This window comes from Cervus elaphus, chromosome 9, assembly GCF_910594005.1.
Source record: "Cervus elaphus chromosome 9, mCerEla1.1, whole genome shotgun sequence".
Taxonomy (NCBI): domain Eukaryota; kingdom Metazoa; phylum Chordata; class Mammalia; order Artiodactyla; family Cervidae; genus Cervus; species Cervus elaphus.
This window is the reverse complement of record NC_057823.1, coordinates 101,346,799-101,361,864: the sequence shown is the minus strand read 5'-3', so window position 1 is coordinate 101,361,864 and position 15,066 is coordinate 101,346,799.

The following is a 15,066-nucleotide window of genomic DNA, read 5'->3' as shown; positions in this document are numbered from 1 at the left end:
CGTATCATGGCTATTGTAAGTAATGTTGCTATGACTATCAGGGTGTGTGTATGTTTTTGAATTAGAGTTTTCTCCAGATATATGCCCAGAAGTAGGGTTGTTGGATCATATAGCAATTCTATTTTTAGTTTTCTAAGAAATGTACATGCTATTTTCCATAGTGGCTACACCAATTTACATTCCTACCAATGGTGTAGGAGAGTTACTTTTTCTTCACATCCTTTCCCATGTTACTTGCAGACTTTTTAATGACCGCCACTGACTGGTGTGAGGTGATATGTCACTGTAGTTTTGATTTGCATTTCTCTAATAATTAGTGATGATGAGCATCTTTTCATGTGTCTATTGGCCATCCATATGTCATCATTGGAGAAATATCTATTCAGCTCCTCTGCTCATTTTTTAATTGGGTGTTTTGTTGTTGGTGGTGGTGGTGTTACTGAATTATATGAACTTTATTTTTTGCAAAGTAATCCCTTGTTTGTCGTATCATTTGTAAATGTTTTCTCCCAGTCTGTAGTTTGTCTTTTTGTTTTACTTACAGTTTCCTTTGCTGTGCAAAAGCTTGTAAGTTTGATTAGGATTTGTTTATATTTGCTTTTATTTCTATTGCCTTGGGAGACTAAGAGTCAGTGCTTTTAAAATGTTGACCTTGGTAAGTATTTTTAACTCACTATTAAACAGTTAAATATTTAGTTCCCCTATATGTGTGATAAAGTCAGGCTAATCATATATTCGATTAATAATGCTGGTTATTTTTTATGCTATTTATGAGAGATGTGATTTTTCTAGGTTCTTCCAGAATAAATTGTGGAAAATTATAAAGCATGATAGAACATAGGATAGATAACTTATAAACCACTAAAGACAGGTCCAGCTCATTATGTTTTGCTTATTTATATCTATGTCTGATGCATCAAAACTGGATGTATCTCTAAATCAACTCTAAATAAGTAAAACGCCATCTGGAGCCTCCTTGAAAATAATCCACCCTTGCATATTCTTGCTGTCCTTGTGTGACCCCTATGGAGTCTGAGCAGCGTTTGAGGCAGACTCTGTAACATCGTCTGTCACCCACACACAACCCTCCCTAGTGTCAGCAAAGCAAATCATGGTGCAAAGCACTCATGACCACCAAGAAGAATAAGCACTTTTGATTTTTTCATCTCTCTCTCTATATGAGAGACTCACTAATATAAAGACTCACTAATAAAAAAAAAACTAGCACTAAATCAAAATAATTTCACAATATCAAGGCCTTGAAAATGGATATTACAGAACTTGGGTTATAAGTGGGGCTGTGATTATCATTCAAGATACAACTATCTGCAGCTAATTCTATATGAATGGTGAGAAAAAGCCTTATGTACCTTCTCAGGGTTCACCAGCCTTATCAGTACTTAGTACTATGAAATTTCCCATTGGGCTTGGCAAACATACTTAAAAGGCTTTATTTTTTCCATTTTTATTATCATTTTATTTGTCCACAGAGAAATTTTTATCAAGCTTTCAGTCTATGAATTTGTCTTCATTTGTTCATTGCTTCCTACAATATGTGTCTACTTCAAAAATAAGTATTTGAAATTATTTTGTTTTTTAAACCAGGTGGTGAAGTGATAAAGAATCTGCCTGCCAATAAAGGAGACACAAGAGATGTGGGTTTGATCCCTGGGACAGGAAGATCCCCTGGAGAAGGAAATGGCAACCCACTCCAGTATTCTTGCCTGGGAAATCCTATGGGCAGAGGAGCCTGGCAGGCTACATACAGTACACAGGGTCACAAAGAGTCAAACACGACTGAGCATGCACACCTGCATGCAAGCATTAGTTAATAGTTTCTCCCTTTGTCATACATTTCTGTTATCTCTCTGATTTTAAACTCACTTGCACACACAATATATGGTTGTGCTCTAATAACGGAAATGTGCAACTTGGATATTTAAAGATACATCCTAAACCTAATAATCAGAACTGTAAGCCTTCTAAATCTATTTGAATATGTATATTTACCACTTAGGACATCTAAATTCTTAATTTATAATTTTATAAATTCTAAATTTATAGTTTTTATAATAATTCATAATTAGGCACATGGAGAACTACCCAAATTCATTAGCAATGAAACCATTCAAGTACTTAGCCCTCATCACTTCAGCTCTACTCAAGATATTTCACTCCAGTTTCTAATAGCTAAATGTCACAGTTCCATGCCAAACTACATCAAGGACTTTGCTGGCACCAGTGTGCCTACTTTAGAATGAGCAATACTTCAGAGTCATCAGAATTAACCATCCACTAAATTCAATTTAATAAGGCTACATCATCCTCTGTGTCTCACCTTCATGCACAATTTATTATAATTTTATATGAAAAGCTAAAAGCTCTGGACACACATATGCTATCTTGTTCCTGAAAAGACAGCCCTTTTCTTGAGCACTTTTAAGAGACTGGATAGCAATTCAGACTGTAATTGGGTACCTTCTCAGAGCATCTGACAGACTGCATGTTGAAAAAGAGATTAAAGAAGAAATGTCAGGGTATTCCAATTGTGAAAAGTGCCTGAATTCTCCTTCAGCCCTGACAGAATGAGAAGCCTCAAACGAGGACTCCCAGGGTTTTTCTGAAAGGAGACACAGTTCCTGGGCTCTCCTCCGGAGCGCCTACCTCAGAGCTATGGAACACATGAACTGCCTTATGTGATTTCAGAGTGAGCCTGGAAATGCATGTAGTCTGCCTGTATGTCTTTTCTTAACTTATTTTGTATTACTTTCTTCTGTTTTGCAAGAAAGGAAGACAACAGACACCACAGTGCACATAGAAGTTTAAAAATTCTTTACTTAAAGAAATAAAGTAGTGAGTGTCCACTACTTCCATATTTCTGACCTGTCCCTCCCCTGCTCCCTAACCCCTTTGGTAGCCATAAGTTTGTTTTCTGGGTCTGCCAGATTGTTTCTGGTTTTTATGTTGATACATAAAATAGATAAGCAACAAGGATTTACTGTATAGCACAGGGAATTATACCCAATACCTATCATGGAATATATTCTGCCAAAAAAATAAATAACTCTGTTATATACCTGAAACTAACACAATATTATAAATCAACTCTACTTAAAAAAAAAAAAAAGGATGGAAAAGAAAAGAAAGAAGCAAACTGTAAGTAGGGACTGTCAAGAAAATCTACAGTGGAGACATTAAGAAGGATGCAACATCTTTTGTTGACCTCTAGGTAAAATGGTGCATCTCAGATTATTTTAAATTCAGGGTAATGGCTACCTCAAGACATGCTACTTAGAGGTAGGTGGTGCAGATACAAAACTCCTACATTTAAAAAACAGAAACTCTAAGGATAGGGGGAGCTGAATCGTCTCTGTGCTGACCTAACTTATTAGGTCGGTCACTTGTTACCAACTAGATACACAGGTGTGCGTTGATCTTTTAAAAAGGGCTGTGTCTTCCACGGGAAAAGCAGAGACTAACCCCAAGAGAGTCATTTTTCCGACAGTACCAGTGTGCAAACAGGCATCTACGGTGGGCAAGTCAGCAGCCACCACACAGGCCCGAGGTTTCCAGCAGTGCTGCTGTGGTGCTTGGCCTAGTCTTAGACATTGAACAAAAACTCAAATCGATCACAAGACCACTTGTCAGTCCTCCTGGGTTAAATGGGTCTTTATTTTTAGAGAACAATGGGATTAGAGGAAACTGGAGGCCTTACATCACAGAACTATAAATAGCTGCTGTTAAACGCAGCCTCAATGTTTTTGTTTTTCAATTTCAAAATGAAGTTGATGTTTGAGAGGGGTTATTCTTCATCTGCTGAACAGTTTGTGATGTCATCTCATCTAGGTGATTAAGGACCTATTTAGTTTTTCAATCAGACAAATCACTAGCTCTCAACGGGAATTTTAATCAGAAAGATTGCTGTGCTGAGATCGTCCCCAGCCGAACAGAATGCTACTGACCTTTCCTTCACGGGAAATTTAAATTTGTATCATTTGGCTGGCTAGGATTTCTGCCATTTCCCTGTGGATTAAGATTAGGGATGAACTTTCAGGTTCAGTCATACATTAAAAACACAAACACATAAGCTGTGAAAAGCCAGAAGCAGAATGATGTCTTTCCCGGATGCAAAGGTCACTGCTGTTATTTCTCATTCATTTCAGCTGACCACAGACTTCTACACTTACTGCCCCCATTTAGGGAACTCAAATTGGAAAATGATCATACTTATGGGCCTTCAGCATATTCACTGCATTAAGATTATCTGCTACATTTAACTTGGCTCTCCTATTTGTCTGTTAAAGGAAAATTTTTTTCCCTTGTGATAAACTAAACCTAACAAAACATTTTTTTAGACTGTGTAAATGAAGTTATATTTATTAGAAGGATTCTGTTTTGGTCTAGAAAGTTCCTGCCTTGTACCATCAGGGAAAAAGAAAAAAATATTAAGTAAATATTCCCTAGAGAAACCTGCTCCTCTCAGTATAAGCAATTTTAGGGTACAAACTCATAAAACTGCCATGACATCAAATTATTAATTAAGTAGTTCAGGAAATCACACAGAAAACAAATCCTTGATCACAAAAGGGTCAATAAAAAGTAACTTAGGAAAGCTAGTTACCATGATCTCCAGTTTTAAATTTGCAACAGCTTTCACATTTCCAAAAGTGAATTCATAGGCATATAATTATGAAATACTGCAATCTCTTAGGATCCTATAAAACACTAATTAATGATTTAGGACTAACAGAGAAAAGGTTAAGAAGTTTTACCCTAGAATTATACTAAAAATGAAGCAGATTTAATAACCAAAAAAAGACCAAGGACCAAAGCTTTATTATACCTTATTTAAAATGTTGTTTGAAACCAAGATAGCTTACATTTATTTCTACCTCAAGCTTAGATTTATTTCTACCTCAAACTGAGCCTCTAAATAAATTTTCAACTTAAATCTGTTTATCTACACTACAGTAACTGATTCCAAGAGGACATTCATTTAATTATCACTACATATCAGGAAACATTAAGAATATACTTGAGAAGTCTAACCCACTATAACTAACCTACAGGTCTATACTATAGGTAGCAATTTAGATATGCCTTTTTAAAGTTTATCTAAAAATTATGTTATTCTATTAATTTTGCAATTTTAATAAAAGATGCTTTGTGGTTTAGTCATGGAAGGGCAGAGGTTTTCTGTTTTTTCTTAAAGAAATTTAAATCAGTGAGCTAGAAACTGTTTCATCTTAATAAAAAGATTTGATCATGCATTGTTTTTATAAACTGACTTCACTATTAAAATAAAGCGCATAAATTAGAAAGTCATTTCAGCAATCAGCTAGGATCAAACGCACAACTTCTTGATATACTTCCTAGGAAACTGATTCAGATTGGACATCAGCCATATCACTTCTATTGTACAATAACATATATGAAAGGTATCTTGAGAGAATAATTTTTGCTTCATAACAGAAGAAAATGCCCCAAACTGCTTTTAAACCTAGTTTTCATGGTCTGTGATACATCATGGCCATTTTTTTAATTATAAAAAATAAATACAAGAAAATTAATAAAAGTCAATAAAAATAAATGACGCAAACATCCTTAATTACATTCCAAAGGCAAATAGATGTCTGTCTGTTTATCATAAGTAAGCTGGGGAAAAAAAGAGTCTATTGCACCATACACTATGCTAAGCAATTACATGTTAACCTGGTTCATATCCTCCATAATAAATTTTTAAAAACTGAGTCTCGAAGACAGTACCTCAAGGTCATACAGCTGCAAGTGTCAGAACCAGGGTTCAGCTCAGAATTCAAATCCAAGTTTTATCTTATTTCAACCCCCATGTTCTTTCCATTGCATATTCTGCTGTTTGGTTTCAGACTGACCTGGCTTCTTACAGTTAGGCAGCTTTCAATGCCATGACGGACCTTAGCAGCACTGTACAGCTAAACTGCATGCAGAACCAAGATAACTGCTTCCCTAAATTCACCTTGCTCTTTCCCTGGAGGTTTCCTCCCACTGCCCTACTGTGGAATTCTGGGTAGGACACTCTGGTCCCTCTCTAAGTGATTACAAGGAGTGCCAAGCTAAACAGTGCATGCAAAGAGATTTTAAAGTCATTCTAGCATAATTATCCTAATCAACAAAAACCAACTACAGCTCAATCAAACTTTTGAGAAGAAAAGCTTGTGTGGGAGTTAAATAAATTACAGCAGTAAGGTCAGGCTTTTATAAGGCGTTCTAGATTCCATCACCTTGCTCTAATTCTTGCATATTTCAGCAGTCGCTTTTTTGTGTGTGTGTGTGTGACTGCTGAAATAACAAGTCATTTAAAAAAAAATCCCAAGATGATTACAAAAGTACTGTTAACACACACTGTGCATCCACATATAGCCCACAGCACTGAGGACATTGGAATAAACTTGGAACTCTGCAACTGGAAAGTTATTTTTACATCTAAACCAGGCGATAATTTTTTAAAAAGGGGGGAGGGAGTAAGTGTAACTGAAGCAACTTAGATTTTTTTTCTGTTTCCATATTGTTTGCCTTGCTCCTTTCCTTTCTGACACTATCAGTGTCATATGGGTTTGAACAAATCTAGAGGAATTATTCAGAAACCCTCACACAGGCTCACTTGAACATTCTGGGCCCTTTATTCACATTATTTCCTCAAACGTTAAGAGAAATTATTTACTTGCAAAGATTTTTTCTTTTCAGAAAAATAATTTCAAAGATTCTTGAATAGTGCTATTCAAGATCAGCACAAAAATAGCACATCAATAACAGCATTTAACTATTAACAAGTTGTTGTACCAATGATAAAACTACAATGACAACCCAAGTCTGTGATACCTTTGGTTATAGGTACACAAAACAAAGAGAATGAACTATTTAACTAAAAGAAAACTCAAATTCAGAACATGAACTGTTATCCTTAAGAGCTACCTAGTACCTGATTTGGTTCAGAGTCACAACACTTGTACACAGGAGATTCTCAGTACATAACTTGCATAAACCTAATCTAGGAAATGGCCAGAGTAAATAAATGTACTAACCCAATAACAGTAACTGATTTCAAAACAAAACACTGATAGAATGAGTATGAAGCATGGCAAGTATGAGGCAGACATTGAGAAAGGGCAACAAAATTTCCCAGGTACACTAAATGCAGACTGAATGGGGAGTTATTCATTAACCAGCCCACATAAAGAGGCTTGTTAGTACAAATTTTTGTTGAGCAATCAACTGCACAGAAGGTCTTTATAAACTCTGATTGTGTATCTAAATTTGTATGAATGGAATACTGCTTTGAAAAGCCTTTAGGTACAAAACGTTTTGAGAATTTCTGTAATTCTAAAAGGTCCAATCACACACTCAGCAGAGCCCTCTTCCACAGCCAATTTTCCATTGCCTCAGCTGTTTTTATTAAAACTAGCAGCTACAGAGGAATAGTGAATGCAGACTTAAGCTAAACAGGCTATTTTGCCTTTTCCATTTGCAACCAAGCAAAATTTGATTGTTAAATTTTTTTGCCAGTTTGCCCATTTTTCAAATGTATCACAAAGTCTCAAAGGTAAGAATTAGTATCATTTGGGGGGCTTCCCAGGTGGTGCAGTGGTAAAGAATCCACCTGCTAGAGCCACAGAAGACGCAGGCTTGATCCCTGGGTCGGGAAGATCCCCTGGAGAAGGAAATGGCAACCCGCTCCAGCATCCTTGCGTGGAAAATTCCATGGACAGAGGAGCCCGGCGGGCTACAGTCCATGGAATAGCAAAGAGACACGACTGAGCACAACGATATCATTTTGAAGCTTTGTCACAGAATGAAGAATTCTACAGCTGTGCATAAAAAAAGACAAATTTGCTTTTACTTCACGAAGTATGAAAAAGTAAGCTGCACCAGTCATAATAGATTTGGGGGCAAAATATCAAAAGATGGCTAATATATTTCTATAGGAAAAATGAAGATAAGCTAAATTCTCAACAGTCCTTGTCAGTTTGCACAGGGGCTAGATGACAAATAAGGGTGTTGTTTGCAACTCAGGCAAACTCCAGCAGAAATATTTGAAAATTTCCCCTCTAGGTTCTCAGCCTGTCATAGGCAAAGCAAAAACAACCCTAAAGAAGAGAAATACACACTAGAAACAGGAACGGGCATTGAAATGACAGCCAAACAAGTCTAGTGGAGAGATATAAACATGCAGGTATGGTACATGCAAATATTTGCTTCCTCCTAAGGAGAGTAAAGAAACAATGAAAATGGATCTCCTTTCTTATAGGTAAAGGTAACATGTATGCCTTACAGGAGGTTAATTGGGCTGTCTGGAGCTAACTGCAGCAAAGTTAACTGCAGCAATTACAGAAGTCCCACTTATCCAAGAATATAATTCAAGGCCCCCCTGTGAATGCGTGAAACCTTGAATAGTACCAGACCCTATATGTACTGTTTTTTCCTATACATGATTACCTACGAGAAAGTTTAATTTACAGATTAGACACAGAAAGAGATGAACAATAATAACTACTACTGCTAATAAAAAAAGAACAATTATAACAATATACCCTAACAAAAGCTATGTGAATGAAGTCTCTCTCAAAATAGCTTACTGTGCAAATTCAGTGCCTTTCCATTTTAACTAAGCACTTACCACGCAATCACGACCATAACTTTTGCAGTTTGCAGTGTGACAGCAAAGCCAAAAAAGTTTCTTTTTCCTTATAATTTCACCGGTAGACAATTTGCTCTTCCCGTAGATCTGTACATCTTAATTCACCTCAGTATGTGATTTTTTTTTTAAGTCAAGAACTTTAACCGTTTCACTTGAAGGCAGCACTTTACAGCTTCTCTTTGGCATGACTGAATCGCCAGCATCACTACTCTTGTATGTTGGGGCCACTACGAAGTACAACAAATTACGTCAACATAAGGACAGCAAGAAGGGGACGACAGAGGATGAGGTGGTTGGACGGCATCACCAACTCAGTGGACATGGGTTTGGGTGGACTCCGGGAGTTGGTGATGGACAGGGAGGCCTGGCGTGCTGTGGTTCATGGCGTCGCAGAGTCAGACACTGAGCGACTGAACTGAACTGAAGGACAGAAACGCCTCCCGCCCTTTCGCGCGGCTAGCCAAGATGGCGGCTGTGTGACTAACGCACGGGACACTGGCGAGACCACACGAGAGTTCGTCATGCTACTCAGGACAGCTGTGCCACTTTAAACGCAGGAACTACTTCCGGAATTGTCCGTTTAATATTTTCGTACCTCAGGTGACCTCTCAGAGTGCCACTTTAAACGCATGAACTACTTCCGGAATTTTCCGCTTAGTAGTTTTGTACCTCAGTCGACCTCGCAGTGAAGCTGCGGAAAGCGAAACCGTGGATGAGCGAGGAACGGCTGCAGGTATTTCCGGGGTACATTACACTGTAGAGTGTGGGGAGAGCAAGATGGGAGTAAAGATGGACAGGACAGTGTTGGATGACCTAGAAAGAGACCACCTGGGACCACATGTAACTCTGCCCTGAGCTGCGGCAGCTGAGCCTAGAGAGGGTGCGCGTCAACTCCGGCTCTTAGAAGTTGGAGCAGCGTCAGGGAGGAGAGGACAAGGAGCTGGAGAGCAAGAAGGATGGGAGGAAGCAGCCACCTTCTAGACACCGGCTGTCACTGTTATTTAGGTCTTTGTTGCCGAAATTCCTGAAAACAAAGTGTATCAGAACAGACTCCGGTTTTACTCTCTCTTCACCTCAGGATAGGACTGCAATCACATGAATACTTTAGCTGTCACTGCTAGAGAGGTGACCACTGGGGAGACATACTCTGTAAAGGTGTCACACACCTATGAGATTAGGAATTCTGCCAGTCTTCTCTAAAAAAAGATCTTCAAATTATTAGACGGCTGCCTGAAAGAACTGGGGGATGCAAAGGAGAAGCTCTGCAGGGTCGAGCAGTTACCATCTTCTTAAAAGACACGACTAACAACCATTACCAAGAACACAACCTCATTCGAGGCACAAATAATGGATTCTGCAAATGGGATACTCAGCAAATATTTCACCGCATGGTTCAGAAGTCCCTAGCCAAAAACATCTAGTGTGCACGAGGAAAGGTTCACAGATAAAAACATCAGAAACCTATCTAGGCAGGTGGGTTCTCTTCTAATATCTTTTTCTTCCCCAAACTGTATCAAGACCTCAAATTAGAAAGTGGAAAGCAAATGGAAGAAACTGAGGAACTTACTGCATTGGAAAGAAAATTACTAGCAAAAAAAAAGTAGTAAAAGAATCAAAATAATATTGTCCACAATTATTTCTAAATGATCCTTACTTTCAACCTTGCTAAATCTCAAGCCTGTGTTCAAGCATTATAGATAAAATGCTAAGAAAATGTTTTGGCCTCAAGAATTTCCAGGATATAATGGATGTGGCTGTTTAGTTCAGTGCTTTTCAAACTCATGGTCATGAGTTTAAAAAACAAGTTAAAAAAAAAAAAACTGAATTATCTCCAGTATAATGTATACTCATTCACGTTTCATGCATTTACTATTATATTGGCAAACTATATACATGATGTATACAACAAATAAGGTTTTGGGGATAAAACTTTAAACTATTTTAAAAGCAGGTCTAGTCTAATATTTTCTTCCCTCAATCAAGTGGACCATGTTTGCACCACTTTGGATGTTATTAGTTCAGAATTCACCAGTTAATTGGATGTGAAGGGCAACATATTTTCATAACTTACATTCACATACACATTGGAGATTTTGTACTAGTTTATCCAAAATACTTAAATTTTAAATGTAGTGCTTTAATATTAGTACAACATACTGCTTTCTAAAGCAGTTGTGAGGTGAATAAAGATAAAGCAAATCAGGGTTTCAAAGACTGTTTTATTCCTGCCAGTGGCTGCACTTTATTCAGCTACAATTATGTCACAAGTATTTTATATTACATATATCTAATCCTTACAAGAACTATAAAGTAAAATTATTTTTCCCATTTTATATAAAAAATGAAATTAAGATTCATGATCAACCAAATCCTACAAATAAGTGGTAGAACCAGGGTAGGATCTTTAAAAACCACAGAATCAAGATGATGACAATTATAGGACCTGATGTGAAGGGCCAAGAATTTTACCTGTTTCAGTATCTTGTTTACAGCTGACTCCTTAAAGCAAAGAGAAGGGAACTGAGAAATAAACTGTTAACTATTAAAAACTCTTTAGCATAAAACAATAACAACAGCTCCCAGACATTTCCACCTGCTTCTCTTCCAGCAAACAGCACTTTTAAGTCCTAGGAAGAGGCTTGCAGAAGAGAATTCCGGGAGTGGTTACAGTGGGTAAGTTTCCTCTGATGGAGTTGCCCAAAACCTCAGAGCTTCAGCTATTGTTTCCCAAAACAATATCCTTTAATCTCAAAAGAGAACTTTTAAAAAATTTGTTTTTATTTATGGCCACACTTGTGAGAACTTAGCTCCCCAATCAGGGGCTGACCCCTGCATGGAGTCCTGACCACTGGACTACAGGAATTCCCTTAAAAGAGAATGTATTAAGGGTAAGTTTGGGAGCTTGCAGAGCAGGGCGTTCACTCTGTCCTCAGCAGGACAGAGAAAGCGAGGCTTTCTCAGTCAGCAGGCTGACTGCGCGCAAGGTCAGTCTTGGACTGCCACTCAGTTGCCAGCTACGTTCCCAAACAGGGCCTGAAACCAGCTACTTGGTGCCAAAATGCTTATCCCTTGGCCAGACCCATATGTAGCTAGCTCTGAAGCCTCTGGACAACAGAGTCTCACAAAAGATGACAGGCTCCACTAGGCTGGGGAAGCTACTTTACAATAAAGTTTGTCAAATTAGAAGTGCTACTTGTAAAATTCTGTTTGCCAGTTTAAATACCATGATTTGAAACTCCACTGCTAAATTCTTCACCAGAAAACATGGATTAAACTTACAGTAGTAATTCAGCATCATTTCCTTCACTTGAGATTTTTTTCAAAGATCTATAACTTTTGTCCATACAGGCATTCTCGTCTGCCTGGGAAGGCCGCACCTCTCCTACTCACCTGGCAAACTCCTTTTCACCCTCCACACCCAAGCATGACTTCCCTGGTGAAGCCTTCCCCATATATAAGATAGAATTAGGACCATTCTCATCTGCATGCTCAAAAAAAAAATCTTAAATCTGTATTTAATTAGAAACATTTAGTTTCAGCTACAACTATTTGTTTTTGACTATGGCTTCTGTATTTACTCGCCTTGTATTCCCACAACTTATTCCTGTGCTGTGCTAGGCACATAACATATCGCAATAATATTTGGTAGATAAATGAAGGTTGAATCGTGAATCTGAAGGAGCATTAATTCCCACAGATATAATAGATTGGTCTCAATGCTTCTCAATTTGTTTGCCTCTATATTCCTTATATAAAATCCATCATAGTTCTTTGAACATTCAGGTTGTAGCCTTATGACTATATCTGACTGTCAATATACAAAGGAAGCTTCTCTTGTTACTAGTCACATCACAGGTGTAGCCTAACACAAATGAGACAGCTCTTACAATTTTTCTATTCACAAATTAGGAATTATTATCATTTGCAGCATTTTCTATAATTTCTAAACAGAGTAACCTGGGAGCCAGTGGGGAAAGTCATGTTTTCAATTGCCTGTTCTCTGGTATGTCTATTCTAGTCAAAAAGTTCCTCAAAAAAGAAAAGAAAAGTTTAAAGAAAATCTGAAAGACAAAAACATAATCTTCACCTATTTACTTTGAGGGCTTGATCCAGCAAGCATTTTAAGAAATGAATTTCTGGTGGGGGAAAAAAAAAGTAGTTAGGCAATGTTACACCAAAGGTAATGTGCCCTTTTCCCCTTAAAAAAAAAAGTTATTATCTGTCACATTTAGCAAGATTACATTATGTGGCCTACCAGAAACAGTATTTACTCCTATAAATACCCAATCCCTTAAACATTTTCTCCTACAACTGCATTAATTTCTCATTAGATGAGCGTGTCACTAAAAATATATGGGATACGTAATAACAAAACTCAAACTTTACAAATGCTAGAATAAAACACAGATATCTACCAACAAACTCAGGGTTGTTGGTGGTCATTTCAAAAGACAATCTGTGTTAGGAAACTTCTTGAGCAGAACACCATACACTAGTTTCATTTCTTAAACTATGTCAAGAATACACATTTTAAAATATACTTCAGACCCTAAATAAAGCAAACCTCTCAGTCAGCCCCAGTCCATCCCACCCCAGGATAAAGGGCAATGCAAGAGAAAGCCAATCACTAAAATATCCTCATATTTCCTCATAGCTCTCACCTCCCCTGCCCCCAACTCCAGTATTTCAGTTGTTTCACTACCCCTCCACGTTAACGCTTTCTTCCAGAAAGTGGGCCAGCCCATCTTAGCAGGCCACCAACAAGAAAGGTGCAGGTAACAACTGAACATTATTGGCATGCCCTGATCATTCTCAGATTCCAGTACTCTAAGATTGTGCCTTCTTCCCCTTATTTTTCATCTCCCCACACTTTCCCATAAAGGCACTTTTTTTCCACTTTCTACACAAATGAGCAATGTTAAATGAGCACATTCAGTATATAGGCCAAGTTACTAACAGAAAAATGAACAAGACAGTTCTCAGATTTCAGTCTTGCAGGATTTAGGCTCTTCTCTTAAAGTAATATTTATTCTACAAAACACTCACTTGGCATGCATCTTGTGCTACCTTGCCCTTCCTCTCCCAGTGACAGGCATATGTCCTTGGAGGGAAAAAAATCCACTTGAATCCCTTTTGTCCCCAGAATGCCTGCATGTTCTCAGTAGGGACCTTGTGGGTGAATTCTGCTCTTGTTAGAAGACTGGGTTCCAAATGGGTCTCCTCAGAAACATTCAGATTATTTTTAAATTCACACTATAACCCATCACAGAGGGTGTGGTGTGCAAACAGGTTTCATCTCCACAATAATGTTGAAATTTACTAGCAGCTGCCTAAAGTGCTAAGAAAAATACAGAGGCCACATCTGGACCGAGAAAGAGAACGAATACTGAAACTCAAGGGTTAGTGACATCTACCGCGTAAACAGATGAGAAGCATGGTGGTATGCGTGCTTGGTATTTGCCATCTCAACTCTAAATCCTGAGCCAAGGTCTGAATTCCACTAAGTTCAAGTATTTCTTACTGCCTAAGTTCCTTTCCCTAACTGAAGCATTGGACCAAGGACAGATAATTCAAGGTTCTTCTAAATATACATTTCCATGTATAATCCTTTTATGTAAAAGTTTGGTGAAGAATATTCTTCCGAGTGAATTAGACTTAAGGTCAATCACAGACCCAGTGTTCTCCTCCTCTTTGAACTAGCACACAGTAAGAACCCTTTCGCAAGAGTATTTGTGGCAACTTTTAAACTTTTCCCAAAAAGCAAAAGCATCAAAGCACTTTGTTCCAGAAGTGACCCAGCCACTTAAAGATGCCACTGTCTGTGCAGCAACTCTTTTCTCCCAGTAGATGCTGCGATCTTCTGTTTCAAGAGTTCCCTTTTCTCATCCTGTGCTCACCCATAAATCTGTAACATCCCAGACAACCCCAAATCAGGGTGACAACATTTGGCAGACTTGGTTTCAGACTCTTCCTCTGAAACCATTTAACAAAACCTGGCACGAAGTCCTTTTACGATGGCGAGAAGACAAATTCAACATCCAGCCCCACTCCTCGACTAGAGTAAAGCAGTGACTGTGGGGGTCCAGCAAACTCAAAATAAGAAACCAAACCCCTTCTTCTTTTGGTTTGTTTCTAGGAGTGTCCCTCAGCTAGAAAATTCCTGAATGTTTTTCTAAGGTATCAGAAGATCCATTTCATAATTGTAAAAGCACACTACAAAACAGAAGGTGTGTCCTTAACGGCTGACGACCTCCACTTCCAGCTTTATAATCATATTTATTATATTTCCAAGGCAATCTTCCTCATCAACGTCCACTCCCCTAATCAAATCACATTGTTTAAAAAGGCAAATTCACTTAACGCTTGCTGCCCTCTCTCCATTACAGTAGCAT